This window comes from Mercurialis annua, linkage group LG4 (genome assembly GCF_937616625.2).
Source record: "Mercurialis annua linkage group LG4, ddMerAnnu1.2, whole genome shotgun sequence".
Lineage (NCBI taxonomy): Eukaryota > Viridiplantae > Streptophyta > Magnoliopsida > Malpighiales > Euphorbiaceae > Mercurialis > Mercurialis annua.
The window spans coordinates 21,167,283-21,184,303 of NC_065573.1; the positions used below are offsets into that span (position 1 = coordinate 21,167,283).

Consider the following 17,021-nt stretch of genomic DNA (forward strand, 5'->3'; position numbering starts at 1 on the left):
TAGGACTGCGTGATCGCCAGTTTTGATTTATTACAACTGTTCATTTGATTATGAATACGAATATGGAAGTTGGATATATATAAATGTGGATACGAGAGCAAACTCGGTTGAGATAACCTGAGCCCCGTATCTAGTGGGTTGAACTCGGTTGAGTTATCCTGGGGCCCACAACTTGGGATTAAGAGGTTGTTCGCGGCTAACGCGGTTGAGTTATACCGGGGCCGGACCAGTTGGATCACTTTGATTTGATTATATACGTTTGGCATGTTCGAGGATTAAGGTTTCAATCGGATCTTGTACTTGGCTACACGTGATTTAAGCGTTACTGCATTATTTTATATTTTATATGAATACTTATTAGTAAATATATGAACTCACTCAGTATATTCCCATATACTGACCCTCAGAATTTTCCCTCTCAGGTGAAAAGAAGTTTTAAAGCAACGGACTCCTATTCTTCTTCCAGAAGTCTAATATTTTTGAGAGTATGTAAAGGAACAGTACTTTACTTTCTAGAGCTGCAGTAGATAGGAGTTTGTGCCTTTGATGTATCAAAGGATGTCTGTAATTATTACTCTGATGCTTCCAAACTTATATTTGTATATATGATGCTTGCTGCGTTTTACCGTTTGTTATTGCCAGAGGAAAATATATGGCCTGACATGTTCTTTGCATTACACGGATGTGTGCATGTCATGCATGACGTATGGTATTCGAGAAAAATTTATTTACGTTTTTAGGCTTGCTACGGGTTTCGGAGCAACCACTCTCATTCCCTAGCGCCGGTCTCGGCCCATGAAATTGGGTCGTGACAGTGTTAATGAATCAACCCGTTTAAAATGACACGTTTAAACCTGTTTAATTATTTAACTACTTTTTATTTATTTATTTAACATAATATTTAAAGAATTGTTACTAAATTTTGAGATAAATAATATTTTAATTATAAATAATATAAATAATTTAATTAAAATAAGAATTTAATATCATTTAAAATAAAAATAAATAATAGTTAATCGTGTTTAAACGTGTTTAGACGGATTAGGCGTGTATGCCTCATTTAAACACGAAATTAACCATGTCATAAACGGGTTGACCCGTTTATGACCCAAACTCATTTACATCTAACCCAAACCCGTTTAACCTCGTATCGTCTCATGTCTAAAATTGTCAGGTCTAGTGGCAACTCAAGGTTGTCATGGAGCCGGCAAAAAAAGAATCAAAAATGTTAAAGTATGATAGCCTCGCGAATGGGGCTGAAACTCCTATACTCATTTATTCAATTTTCAATTGTTCGCTTTGAATTGGAGTCGCCGTCAATCTTTTGAGTGGGGTTGGACCACCTTTGTTGCTAGTCCGTATTTAGGGTTTGAATTTTACGTGTAGGGAAAGCAATCGCCATCCCGACACGCCTATTGCTGGAAATTGTATTGTGTATTATTATTATTATTATTATTATTATTATTATTATTATTATTATATGTAAAATGATTGGTTGTATCGTAGACACCTATTTTCCGGACACGTAAAAAGGGATAAAGGACTGAAGCGTCCAATGATGATTTTCATAGAATATTGTCCAAGTGACGAGCTATCGATTTGCCTGTTGGAATCTAAATAGGTATAATTAGTGCATAGTTAAAGCATAATTATCTGTAAATACCCTATAAAATCCAAAGAGATTGTAGTCTAAGTGCAGAAATTGGAATAACTGCAATGTCTTGGAAATTTATGGGCCAATTTGCAAGTTTGACAAGATGAAATTGACCATACCCAAATCTATATGATCCTAGGGACTTTTTAAGCACTTTCAGGCACCAAAAGCAACTTTTTAACACTCTTTACTTAACCACCAAGAATAAATCCGAATTTAAATAATTAAATGGAAGTTTTAACTAATCCTAAACACCTGAAAACCTATCATTTCACACTTAGACACTCCTGACATAACTCTAACACTAGCTAATCCTAGGTCCCCTCACCTTTATAAATGCCCCTGCTAGACAGTCTAGCCAGAGGTCGGAAAATTGATCTCAGACCAAGCACCAGATACCCTAGAAAAATACCTAATCTGATTGAACCCCTTAACACAACACACGCTCACTAGTCAATCAAACAAGCTAAAGACGCTTTAATCAATCAATAACTCAGACTGCACAAATTTGAAACTGGATTCCGCATCCACTTCGCTAGTAAATGAGCCGAGGACTCAGAATGGTACATTCTCATATCACTTTTATGTCATTCTTATCATATTTGTTGAGTATTTGTAAATTAGGATATGATTATATTACCTTGTTGATTTTTCCATAAAATTGCAATTGATATTTTTACTACAATTGCCATAAAATTGATAGGAAGCATGTTATGATGAATAAATAATTTTAAATTATTAAATTTATTATTTTATATGATAAATAAATAATTATTTGATTATGTCTTGAATTAGTTTCAAGAAAAATTAATCGAATCAAACCAAACCAATTTTACTGGTTTATAAAATGTCTAATATGACTTTGATTTAAAAATTTGTTAAACTAGTATAATTGGTTCGAACTAAAATATCAACAATAAATTAGTCAAACCAAATCACATACACCCTTATTTTATTGTCAGATTTTAATAATTGCCAAATGACGTGTCTGTTCTTTTTGGTGTAGTAGAATTGCAGCTTTATGATCTTGTTAATCAGGTCGGGCATGTTGTTTCTATTCAGGTATCTAGAAACTTGATGACGCGACAATCATTGGGTTATGGTTATGTGAATTTCAACAATCCTCGAGATGGTTAATGATGGATACCGAATCCTACAATAAATACAGTGGAGCCGAGTCACAGGAGATCCACTCTCGGGTGGTACCGGACTCCCCACGAAGATCTGAATATATGAAGAAGACACCGAATCCCTTGAGATTCGGTAATATGCCGACAAAGACCGAATTCCATAGGATCCGCCTAAAACGCGTTAATCCGGGATTCGGGTAGATCGCCGTATCCAGAAGTATCTTCCTATTTGGACACAAACTCCGAATATGGAAGGATAAGCTCTATCTTAGGAAGATGAGACTATTTAGGAAGACGTTCCTAAATAGGACTCATGTCTGAATAAGGTAGATCTCGACAAATCAGGGTGAATCCCTACAACATAGCGCGATCCCTACAAAGTAGGATTCACTTACCTATTACGACTCTACAAGGTATATTCGGCTACTATAAAAGGAGCATGAGGTATGCCTAGAATCACAATTATATTCATATGCTCTAAAGCTGCTCAAAGCTCTAAACTGACTTTAGCATCGGAGAGTTAATCGGACAACCACCGTTCGGTTAGCTTCTACCCTGTTTTGCAGGTCTTACTCACCGGTTCAGAAGGCAGACTCCATCAATTGGCGCCGTCTGTGGGAAAAGCTTAACTAAACTTCAATTCGAAGGAGCTTTTTCAGAACTCAAAAACAAATTTCAATGAAGAAGATGACTTCTGAAAGAGTGAACCTGAAAAACCAAATATCACAAAGAAAACGGAAAGCAATAGAACTCTCAATTCCTCCGCCGGTAACCTTCGACGGGGAAGATTTCGGGAGAATAGCTGAAGAGCATAACGAAGCTCTAGTGGTGGCCATGGTCATCGAACACTGGAATGTCGAAAGAATCCTGGTCGATGAAGGAAGCGCAATAAACTTAATAACAAGAAAGGCTTACGAAAGTCTAGGAAGAGAACTAGCAGAATTGAAAAGAAATGCCACACCCGTGGTAGGATTTGGGGGCTAACCAATTAAGCCCAATGGAACAATCACACTTGATGTCAAGCTGGGAAGGACGAGGAAAAGCGAGGAATTACCTACACGATTTAGTGTCGTAGAAATCGACTTGCCGTAAAACGCGATATTGGGGAGACCTTTCCTCCATGATTCAGCAGCTGTGACTAGTGTAAAAGCACTAACTATGAAGATACCAACAAAGTAAGGAATTATCACAACACAAGGGAACCGAGCCGAGGCAAAGAAGTGCTATGATCGGTCAATAGAAGAATCATGCGAAGCAATGGCGATCGAAGGAATCCTCAACCACGACATCGAAGAGAAAGAAACAACACCCGAAGGCGAAACAAAGCAACTAGAACTCGGCAAGGAAAAAAGAGTAAACCTTGGGGCGAACATGGACCCTAAAATCGAAGAAGACATCACGGCGATATTAAAAAACAACATCGGAACCTTCGCTGCCAAGGCGTCAGAAATTGTCAGAATAGACCCCCAAGTCATTACGCATGATCTAAATGTAGCAGAAACGGCGAATCCCGTCAAACAAAAGAAAAGGAAGTTCTCTGAAGAAAAACAGAAGATAATCGCAGAAGAAGTAGAAAAATTGGAGAAAGCTGGATTCATCCGAGAAGTCCATTACCCCGAGTGGGTAGATAACGTAGTTATCGTGAAGAAAGCTAACGGAAAAAACAGAATGTGTGTAGATTACACCGATCTAAACAAGGCGTGTCCTAAAGATAGCTACCCACTGCCTGACATTGATCAACTCGTGGATTTTACTGCCAGACACGCAATGCATAGCTTAGCAGATGCGGCTCAAGGCTATCACCAAATCCAAATGAAGGAACAAGACCAGGAAAAAACATCATTCATCACGGAGGGAGGAACCTACTGCTATACAGCGATGCCCTTCGGGTTGAAAAACGCAGGAGCAACTTACCAAAGGCTCATGAACTTCATGTTCAAAGACAAAATAGGGAAGCGAGTCCAGGTGTATGTATACGATTTAATTATCAAGAGCGAGAACGAAGAAACCCATGCAAAAGATCTGGAAGAGACATTCAACATACTAAACAAATTCGGAATGAAGCCGAACCCAGACAAATGCACGTTCGGCGTCCAAGGCGGAAAATTCCTGGGATTCATGATATCCCAAAGAGGAATAGAGGCGAACCCTGAGAAGATCAAAGCGATTATGGACATAAAAGCACCAAGAAACATAAACGAAGTTCAAAAACTCAACGGGCGAATCACAGCACTCGGCAGATTTATGTCCTGCTCAGCAAAAAGATGCTTGCCTTTCTTCAAAGCCCTCAAAGGAACGCAAAAATTTGAATGGAACAAGGACTGCGAAAAAGCTTTTGAAGAATTAAAAGAGTTCCTTGTCACCCCTCCATTGCTTAACGGACCGCTTAAAGGGGAGACGTTGTACTTATACATCAGCACCACAAAAGAGACTATCGGAACAGTGCTAGTAAGTGAAGAAAATGAAATGAAGCCAATCTACTACATCAGCCGAGTCCTGAAAGGCGCGGAAACGAGATACCCCGAGATCGAAAAAATGGCACTGGCTGTATTGACCACGGCTAAAAAACTGAAATACTATTTCCAAAGCCACAACGTGGTAGTGAGAACGAATCAACCATTGCGAAAGGCGATCCAAAGACCGGAGACATCCGGGAGATTGGTCCATTGGTCCATCCAGCTCAGCGAGCATGACATAAGATACGAACCTCGCCCAACTCTCAAAGCGCAAGCCTTGGCAGACTTCGTAGCAGAAATAACTCCGGGCGAGACCAGTAAGCCTAAACCAGATTTAATATGGGAACTCCACGTAGATGGAGCATCAAATGAAAAAGGAGCCGGAGCAGGAGCCATCCTCAGAGGACCTGGAAAAGTCAAAATTGAGTATGGAGTAAACATCCAGTTCACCGCTAGCAACAACGTAGCTGAGTACGAAGCCCTGATCGCAGGCCTCGGTCTAACATTAGAAATAAAAACGGAAATCCTAAAGATCTATAGCGACTCCCAGCTGGTAGTAAATCAGGTCAAGGGAGAATATCAAGCCAAGGAAACAGGAATGATCGAATATCTGGAAAAAGTCATGACGCAACTCCGACAACTGGAAACGCAAGGAGGACAGTGGGAGATCATTCAAATTCCAAGGGAGAAAAAAACCGAGGCCGACGCCATCGCCAAATCTGCATCAGAACTCGGAGACCTATTCACCAAAGTGCAACTAAAAGAAACTCTTGAATCGCCAAGAACCAGAGAACTAGAAGTCATGGCAATCGAAGAAGCCGATTCCTGGATGACCCCATTAATCAAATATTTAGACCGCGGCGAGCTGCCAACAGACAAAACCGAAGCCATCCAAATCATCAGAAAATCTGCCAACTACTCATATCACAGCGGAGTTCTCTACCGAACCTCCTTAACTCATCCTTAGTCAAGATGCGTCTCGCCCCAAACAGGAGGCTCCATCCTAAAAGAAATCCACGAAGGAATATGCGGAGCACATGAAGGAGCAATCACCATAGCAAGAAAAACAATACTCCAAGGATACTACTGGCCAACCATCAAAGAAGATGCAAAAACGTTAGTGAAGAAATGTGATAAATGCCAACGACATGACAATGTCAGACACAAACCAGCAATACATCAAGGATCAATGGAAAGCCCTTGGCCTTTCGCCACATGGGGGATCGATATAGTCGGACCGTTCGAGACGGGAAAACATCAATTGAAATTCCTAATCGTCGCAATCGAACATTTCACAAAATGGGTTGAGGTGGCGCCAGTCGCAACCATCACTGCAGCCAGAGTAGAAGAATTCTTCAAGAATGAAGTGATATGCCAATTTGGCATACCTCACACCGTAATAGCGGACAACGGCAAACAATTCGACTGCAAGCGATTCAAGGAATTCTGCAAAGGGCTAATGATCAACTTGAAATTTACTTCGGTGGCGCACCCTCAAACAAATGGAATGACGGAAGTCACCAACCGAACCATAGCACAAGGAATAAAAAAGAGGCTTTCTCAATATAAGGAAAATTGGGCTGAAGAACTCTACAACGTTCTATGGGCATACAGGACAACTCCTAGGAAAGGAACGGGCGAGACACCCTTCAGACTCACCTATGGCACCGAAGCGGTAATCCCAGTAGAAATTGGCATACCCAGCATCAGGGTGAACTATATGGAAGAAGAAACCAACGAGGCTAGAACAAGACTATGTCTAGACCTACTAGAGGAAAGAAGAGATGAAGCAGTGGTCTGAGCCGCTGCGTATAAGAAACAAGCTGCAAGATATCATAACAAGAGAATAAATTCGAGAGAATTTCAAAAAGGAGATCTAGTCCTACGGAACGCAGAAATTGGCAGAGGAAACGCAGGAGTAAAGAAAATGCAAGCAAACTGGGAAGGCCCCTACATTGTAGAAGAAGCTACTGGCAAGGGCGCGTATAAACTAAAAACAATAACCGGATCCATGGTACCCAGATATTGGAATGTAGAGCATCTGAGAAAGTATTACCAATAGATTAGTTCGTGGCATGTACTTATTTCCATTTTTGAAATAAAAAGGCGATTCGGCGTTGAGAAGTAAATTTTAAAGGCTCGTTCGAGTCCTAAAACAATATATACAATTTAACAAGAATCGTTTGAATCTTAGTTAAAAATAATCTAGACTTGTCTGAGTCGAAATAAAAATTAAGGATCCAATCGGACCTGCAAATAAACCACACCTCAACAGAAGTTTAAATTAACTTCTGAAAATAAAGAACGGGTTTAGATTAACTCTATAAATGAACAAAGGAAAAATCAATGGTCAAAAAGATCATTATATTAACAAGAAAAATTACAAAGGATCCGCCTAGATCCGATACAAAAATCGAAATACAGAAAATAAAAACTAAGCTTTTTTCAAAGCGTCTTGTTTTTGCTTATCAAGCTTCTCCTTCACTTCCTTCGCCAAAGAGACAGGATCCAGTTGATTGACACCAGAAAGATCGATGCCAGGATTCTGCTCCCGCAGCTTTGCCCCGATCGCCAACCGGTACTGAGTCATGACTTGGGAATAAAAGCTCCCAGAGTCACCCAGATGCCGGCGGAGACGCCCCTCTTCTTTCTTCAGATCATCCCTCTCCTTTGTGAGAGCATCTGAGGAAGACTTTAGAGACTCGATCTCATCAGACAAAGTCTGAACCCGAGCCTCTAAGGCGGAAATCTCCCGACTCTTGGGAGATACAGAAGAGCTCAGCTGTTGGATCAGACCAGTCGCTTCACCAGCTTCCTCCTCCATCTTCTGCTTTTTGGACAGCCAAGATTCAGAGTCTTTCTGAAGCTTTTTCAACTGATCCACCGCATCTCTACGGCGACGCTCCAAAACAGCGGTGGATTGAACCACCTACAAAATAAAGCAACAAAAATAATGAAAATAAAGCAACAAAATAATGAACATAAATCAGCAAATCGCGATATGGAATAAAAGAAGAAAAACATACCGAAAAACCGCCAAGACAGGCGAACTCAGCCAGGCCATCGCCATGGTCGCGATCAATGGACTCTATGTCCTCCTTGATCATAATATTCTCCATGCAAGCATGAAGAATAGCAACGTTGGAAAGTCGAGGCGGATCCTGTGCATCCGCGCCGCAAACCAAGGCGCCTCATCAACAAAAGCCCCAGAAGATTTCTTCTTCTTAGAACGCTTGGAAGAAGCTCCGGCTTGATCCTCAGCAGAACGCTTCTTGCCAGCGGCGGGCAACTCCTTCAGAGAAGGATCTGAATCCTTTGAAGGAAGCAAAGAAGACTCAGGAGTCGCAGCGGGCACCTGATTGTCAGTAGCAGGCGCAAGATCCACCGAATCAGGCGATGGATTCGGTACGGCGGTAGAAGTGGGATTAGGAGCGCCGCTAGTAACCTCGCCCATATCTACAGTCATATCGACATGAAAATTGTCAAGCAAATGTTCAAGCTAAGTCGACATCCTACAAAACAGAAACATAATAACAAAGTTAGAAAAATACCTTCTAAAGGAAGACCCGCCAAAAGTATTTCACGGCGACTTAAATATTGTTCTAAAAGAACGATGTACTTGGACTTATCGAAGCGACAATCCGACAATAACGATAAGGCGAAATCCTTCTCCCCATCGGTCAACTCAGGAACGTCAGTAAGCGAAACCTTACTAGAAGTAAAACTTCGCGAAAAAGAAGAAAAAGAAGAATTTTGAACCAAGAAAAATTTAGGGGTCCAACCCTACAAAGAAAACGGAAGACTAAAAAGAGACAGGTTCGGTCGACCGCCATCAAAAATATATTCCTCGCTCTTTCGGCGGGAGAAAACATAAAAATAATTAAAGAGAGCAAGTGTAGGCTCCTGCCCCCGGACCCTACGAGACTCCATAAAAGAACAGAGGAGGCGAATCGCGTTGGGATGAAACTGACCTAAAGGAATACCTAAATTACGACAGACCTCTACGATCAAAGCTTCAAGAGGAAACCTAAGACCCGCCAACAACTGTTCATGAAAAATTACTATCTTTGAAGGCGAATCGGTACTATGATTCGCCCGATATGATTTTCCATGCCTCAAAATTATGTATGACCCAGGAAAACTAAATTCCTCGGCATAATTAATTATCTGTTCTCTTGACAAGGAGCTCCAGGTATACTCTAACTCATCACGAGCACCTTTCGCCCCCTCAGTCACTTCCGACATTTTAAAAATTTAAAAAGGGGGGGAAACAAGGAATGATAATAAAATTAAGGTTTTAAAAGATCAAAGAGAAGAAAAAACGAAGAACAGGAAGAACAAGAACAAGAAGAACTAGAACCTTAAACCCAAAACAAGAAATTAAATTAACGAAAAGGTAAATACCTTGCAAGCAAATATGCGGGATCAAAAGAAAGGTAGGGAGCAACTCGAAAACGAGGAATCTTGAAGGCAGAAAGGAAACCCAACCAAAGTCTGAAGAGAATTTTCTGAGATGCAATAAGAGTAGTTGCAGAAGAAAAGCAAAAATGAAGGAAAAAAAATGAACTCTTATATAATCCAAGGTAAAGAAGTTGAAGAGACGAGACCCTATAATTGAAATAGAGGAGCAACAAATGGCACACGAAGACACTTATCCCTCATCCAGAGACAACCCTTCGCTGATAAGCAACACGTGGCAATATAAAGAATCTTACCAGAGAAGAAATGCAACCCACCAATATACGAATCGACTCGCCCAGAATATAAAAAGACTCAGCTCCAAAAGAGCTAAAATCTACTAAGGCATAAATACCAATCACTTCAGCTCACTTGCGGGGGGGCTAATGATGGATACCGAATCCTACAATAAATACAGTGGAGCCGAGTCACAGGAGATCCACTCTCGGGTGGTACTGGACTCCCCACGAAGATCTGAATATATGAAGAAGACACTGAATCCCTTGAGATTCGGTAATATGCCGACAAAGACCGAATCCCATAGGATCCGCCTAAAGCGCGTTAATCCGGGATTCGGGTAGATCGCCGTATCCAGAAGTATCTTCCTATTTGGACACAAACTCCGAATATGGAAGGATAAGCTCTATCTTAGGAAGATGAGACTATTTAGGAAGACGTTCCTAAATAGGACTCATGTCTGAATAAGGTAGATCTCGACAAATCAGAGTGAATCCCTACAACATAGCGCGATCCGTACAAAGTAGGATTCACTTACCTATTACGACTCTACAAGGTATATTCGGCTACTATAAAAGGAGCATGAGGTATGCCTAAAATCACAATTACATTCATATGCTCTAAACGCTGCTCAAAGCTCTAAACTGACTTTAGCATCGGAGAGTTAATCGGACAACCACCGTCCAATTAGCTTCTACCCTGTTTTGTAGGTCTTACTCACCGGTTCAGAAGGCAGACTCCATCAGTTAATGTGTTGTCACCGATTTTAATTTCTTAAATTTGAAGTGAATTTATTTTTCTTATGTTAGTTAGAATATCAATTACAATTTTATATATTGTACTCCATTTTGTGTTTATTTGAATAATCTTCTCTAAATTTTGTGAATTGATTTTCTCTATATTTTGTGCATATTCTATTTTAGCAGCAATTTATTTTTATTAATAAATAATAATAATAATAATAATAATAATATTAATAATAGTAATAGTAATAGTAATAAAATTTTCTGATAAACTTTGGCCATAATTTTCACCGCACAGTAAATTATGACAAAATCAATTTTATTAAAATATATATTTGTGATAATTAATGTTATCATTATGGGCAGTGCTAAATGGCCCGAAAAATATGGACACAAAATGGCCAGAATATTAATTCAATTTGCAAATGAGGACTTGTGTAAGATTGGTTTGTAAAAATAATCTTTTTCAATTCGTTAATTAATGGAGCAATTAATTATATAAATATTTTCGATAGAACTTTGCATTTCCACTATAAGTAATATTTTTGACTATAAATGATAAACTAATTCCAAGATCAAAATTATAACAACCAATTATTTTCAAGATGACAAACAATTTTTAAGGTAAATTAAATTAAAACTAATAATTAATAATATAATTTTTTTTATTTTGATTTTAATGTAAACTTATATATGCATACTATTAATTAATTAAAAAACCAACAATTCAGCTAATATCTATGTACCAATATGAATTATTTTAATCAAAAGAGTTACCCCGAGATATTTTAACTCTTAGTAAAATTTTCTAAATTTTATCAATTTTTATTTTTAATATATTATTAGAATTTAATTCAGCTAAAAAACTATGCTTGAAGTGTGTGGTTGAAAAGAAAATAATAAAATTTATATTTGAACAAAGAGTCAATGCGGCTCTCAAACTAATATCTCAGGGTCAAATAATTTTATTTTAACTGTTTGGGTCAATTAAATTCAAAACTTGTATTTTCATGGTCAAATAAATCAATTGAGTCAATTATACCTCCAAATTTACATCTCGGGGTTAAAAAAGTCTATATTTTGATGTGTACAATTTTGAGATAACTAGCCCTGAATTAGAGAGTTTATTCCATAGATATGTTTTTTTGTGTGTACAATTTGAGCAATTTATTTTCTTTATATAGCTATTGCGGCATTATCAAGAATTTATGTGTTTTTTATTAATATCAAATCAAGCTCAACCTCAAGTTGCTCGTATGTTATTTGAGTTTCACCTCTCTTGGTGTTATATGAACTTGGGTTTAAATTTGAAAATTTAAATTCATTCGAGTTTGAGTTCGTACTTGTGTAATACATCTGAATTCGAGCTTGATGTAACTCAGGTTAGGTGCAATTTGTTTAAATTATGTAGTCCCTCCGGTCATAATATTTGTCGCTTTCAATACGAAAACAAATTAAACTAGTTTACTTAGTATGAATTACTTTTATAAATATTTTTATTTTTGTAAATATTTTTTAAAATTGAGTGTAATTTAATTATTTGAATTATCAAAACTATCTAATCGACTATTAAATTATTGGACCACAAGATTTTTTTTAGTCAAACAATATATATTATTGATAGAATTAACTGATTACATTCGAACATTAAAGTACATCGTAGATCGAAATTATAGAAATAAAAACAACTGAAACTTATAATTGATCTACGACAAAAAAAACGAAACGGTAATAGAAGTTTAAAGATTCAAATTTTACAAGTGACTAAAACAGGATAAGTTCAAGTGTTGAGAATTCTCTGATACTAATCGCACCCTCGTAACTTCTATTAACCACTAGTTTTGCTATTAGTGTACTTTAAACGAGGATAAAAGACCTTGAACATTCAAGAGCGTGAAGTTGAAGATTGAATAAATGCTGATAAATCTTGAACAAGGTAAGGATCTATATAAAGAAAACATAAAACGAAGAAAAACATATGAAAATACGCAAATCTTCCAAAAACGAAGCAATTTATTCAAAAAAACAACACAATCATGCACAAAAACGAGTTAAGAGACGATGATTTCCAGCTAAAAGCCAAAAATTACTGTCTCCTACACTCGAGATCGAAGATAATCGAAGCTAAAAGTCTGAGGAGTTGTCGGAAGAGGAGGAGCTCCTCCTCCTCTAGAAACTTAAAAAATATATTTTTTTTATTTAGTTAATTTAAATTTAATTTAATTTTTTTGATTTACGGGTTTTTTTGTATAATTTATAACATTAAATAATATTTAAATTATTTGATAAATATGAAGGATCTATTTTGAATATTATTCAAATAAAAAGAGTTCAATTTAATATTTCAGGGTGCAATTGAAAACCAAAAATCTAAAATAGCGTAAAATTGAAAAATCGCTACGTGATGGATTTGAAAATCAAAATAAAGATCAGAATTTTATCAACTCATTATGAAATATATAGTAAAAAAAGTTTATATTTTAATTTGTTCCATTATATATCTATATTTTCAATCCTATATTTTTTTACAAAATATCATTTAACTTATTATATATTACTATTTCATTCCAACAAATATAGAAATAATTTTATTTATCATTATCTTTAAAAAATATTAAAAGAAAAATTTAGATTATATATGGATCTCTCGAAATGAAATAAAAAAAAATATAGGTTATGTATAGTATTAAAATGAATTCCACGTCATGATAAAAAAAATGAGTCCAAGTAGCGGTTAGTGCCATCATCTATGCTCTTTAGTCTTTAATAACCTATTTATTATCAAAGAGAAAATAAAATATTACTACAACATATATTTGTTATTTTTTGCAGAAATAACCTTAGCCATAATTTTAATTGAATTAACCTCCTTCGGGCCATTTTGTGTCCACATCTTTCGGGCCAAATAGATTTTCCTATCAGTATTTTAATTTAAAGACAAACAAGTCATATTATAAAACCATAGTAATTTTTTTTATGATAAGATAAATTTAGAGAAGATAACAAAAATACCACAAAATTAATGATCATTTTTGCATTTTACAATAAAAATAAAATTTTTTCATCAGTGCCACTTTTTGTAAAACATTTTCATAAAATACCATGTATGACATCAGCGCGTCAGCAGATGCATTTAATGCACCTGCTGACACGGGAGTGAGCAGGTGCACTATAGTGTACCTGCTCTTACAAACAAGCAGGCAGGTGCACCAAAGTGCACCTTACTCACGCAAGCAGGTGAGCAGGTGCACTTTGGAGCACCTGCTCATTTAAGGACTGATCCGCACGCGCGGATCAGTCCTTAATTCTTCTTTCTTTTAATTTTTAAAAATTAAAATAATTTATTTTAATTTAAAAAATTAGTAAATATAAAAATATGAAAATAGAGAGATGATATAATTTTATAATTTTCTTGTAATGTTCTCCATATAAATTACGTGGTAAATATGTAACCATTATATATAAATTATAAATTAACGATGTATCCATTTGAATAAATTTTAAAAATATATCTATCATGTATAAATTATGTATCACCATATCTATTAAGTAGATCTAAAAAATGTATCTATAATTTATTTATAGCATAAAATGCACATTAATAATAAATATATGAAAAATGTATCAAAAATGTACCTATCATGTATAAAGGTATTTATTTAAATACATTTAAAAATATATTTATCGTGTATAAATTATGTATCAGAGATGTATCACATATGTATATTAGATGTATCACATACATATAAATTACATATATGTTTATAAGTTTTTCTAAATATAAAAACAAATCAATTGAATTAGCACTACAACAAAAATAATCTAAAGTGACGTTGATATAGTAACAATTTTTGGAAGTGTTGCTTGAAATATGAAAATTAGTTTTAATTGACATATGTACAGATGCCACTAAAAACAATTATTATCCCTAACAATTTTATGATTTTTTACAACATTATTTTGTAAATGTTAGTAATATTTTTTATAACAAAAAAATCTTCACGTATCCCACTAGTTCAGTATTAGCCGCCGAACATAACTCCCATTTTCTCTATTTCTTAAAAACAATCTGACTCAAACGTAAACCGTCGGTGCCTTTCTCTTCCATGTTAATGAAAAGCTCTATACATGTACGTACTTTTCTTTCCCTGATCCTTACGCAATTTGGATTTTCTAATCTGTAAATGTGTTTTAATTTCTTTGTTAATAGAATTCATTGCAAATGGAATACTGGATGAAGCTAATTTTGCTTTGCTATTCCTTAAGCAATCTAGCTTAAGCAATCCATCATTTGTAATTTCTCTTTTCTCTTTGTTAATTTATTGCTTGCTCAACCTCATTTCGGTTAAATAAAGAGTATTAATTTGATAAGCACGTTGTAGTTTAATGTTTTATTTGAGGACAATTTTGCTTACCGTTCGTTTCCTGCATTAGGCTAAGTTATTAGTGTTTAGGATAGGGCAGTTAAAGTTGCAGTCTTGTATTTTGAACACTACTTTTAAAAATGAACTTTACTGATCATTGTGTAGGAGGTTATGGCTCAAATTCTCGCATGACAAAATCGATGGATCTGCAAACATCAAAGCATCTACATAGTAAGGTATGAAACTATTCTTTGATCATTTTTTTTCTTTTTTGTCCTTCTTTAATCATCTACATCTAAGGGATGGCTTTTGTTTTTTTAGTAGCAATGACATAAAGATTGAGAGAGTAATCTTTTTTTTTTCTTATATTATTTTACTTTGTTGCAGGATATAATTACGTATGACGGGATCCGTGCTTGGAATTGGAATTAAAGTTTTAGTCTATGTAATTACTAAGGAAATTATTTATGTTAATGAATCTTTAGTGATTTTGGTATTGTCATTATTTTAATTGACATTATTTACTCGAGTATTCGACTGGCTAAATGTGTATTAAGATTATTCATGAATAGTAATTTTAGCAGTTCTTTCTTTTGTATATTATCAATTAATTTTGCTACATATAATGTTGTCTATTGAATATTGTTAGCTTACTCTATTGAAACGCACCAATCTTTTTACCTTTCGGTAATTAACATTTCATAAAATATATATAAAAAATAGTTCGTTCAATAATAATTGTTGTAACATTTAATGAATATTACTATAGATAGTGATATAATAATATTTAATATATGTCACAATAAATATTTTAAATGTCACTATAGATGGCTACAAACATTTGTATTAAATGTCATTTAAACACCTAACGACACCGGCTAATGTAACACTTTAGTGACATTTATGAAAAATGTTGGTATAAACTTTAAATGACGTTTTTTTAGCATTAAGTAACATTTGTTACATGATACAATAGATCATTTTTGTTGTAGTGTAGTCAGTTAATTCAATTAATGTATCAAATATGTATCTATCATGTATCAAATATGTATAAATATAAAACCGGGCCAACCGAATTAGTCGGTTGATTCAATTACAATCAATCAAATATTTAAATTATGTATTAACGATGATCTATTTACATACATTTAAAAACTGTACTAGAAAGGTAGTTATTAAGTATATATATATATATAATTATGTATTGACGAGGTATCTATTTAAATACATTTAAAAATATATCCATCGTGTATAATTTATGTATCAGCAATGTATCACATATGTATACGAGATGTATCACATACATATAAATTATATATATGTTTATAAGTTTTTCTAAATATAAAAACGAATCAATCGAATTAGTCAGTTAATTCAATTAATGTATCGAATATGTATCTATCATGTATAAATTATGTATCTGAGATGTATCAAAAATATATTCGAATTACAATTAAATGTAGTCGATTAGAATTTAATAAGCAATATTAGCAGCAATAACATATTCGAAATGCAATACATAACACTCAAAAAATAAAATTTTAAACTCAATTCACTAAAAATAAAATTAGAGATGTATCAAAAATGTATCGCGGATGTACTAGAGATGTATCATATATGTATCCGCTTTATTAAAAAAAAATTAACGTCGATCTTGATTTAAAATTTTGATACATTATGTTTATAAAATATATAAATAAATTAATGATTTGAGTTTTTTTTTAAATATTTAATATTAATATTTAACATATATATAAATAAATAAATATATATGTATATAAATATATAATATATGATATAAAAAAAATATGGGGACCTTTGAAAAAAAAGGTCCCCATTTAATGAGTTATATGGGAAACAGGTGCACCATGCACATGTTTCCCAAAACAAAATGTGATAACAGGTGCATGGTGCACCTGTTTCACGTGCAGCAGGCCTGGCGCGTCAGGCGCGCGTCAGGCCTGCTGAAAAGGGGTCTT

At 35.1% G+C, this 17,021-nt stretch overlaps 1 long non-coding RNA gene across 1 annotated transcript; it reads left to right on the forward strand.

Moving 5' to 3' along the window:
• Positions 1-14,669: 14,669 nt before the first annotated feature.
• Positions 14,670-15,640, forward strand: LOC126679239 (uncharacterized). Its single transcript, XR_007640835.2, has 3 exons — positions 14,670-14,808; positions 15,208-15,278; positions 15,430-15,640. It is a non-coding gene; the product is annotated as an uncharacterized LOC126679239 (long non-coding RNA).
• Positions 15,641-17,021: the final 1,381 nt, after the last annotated feature.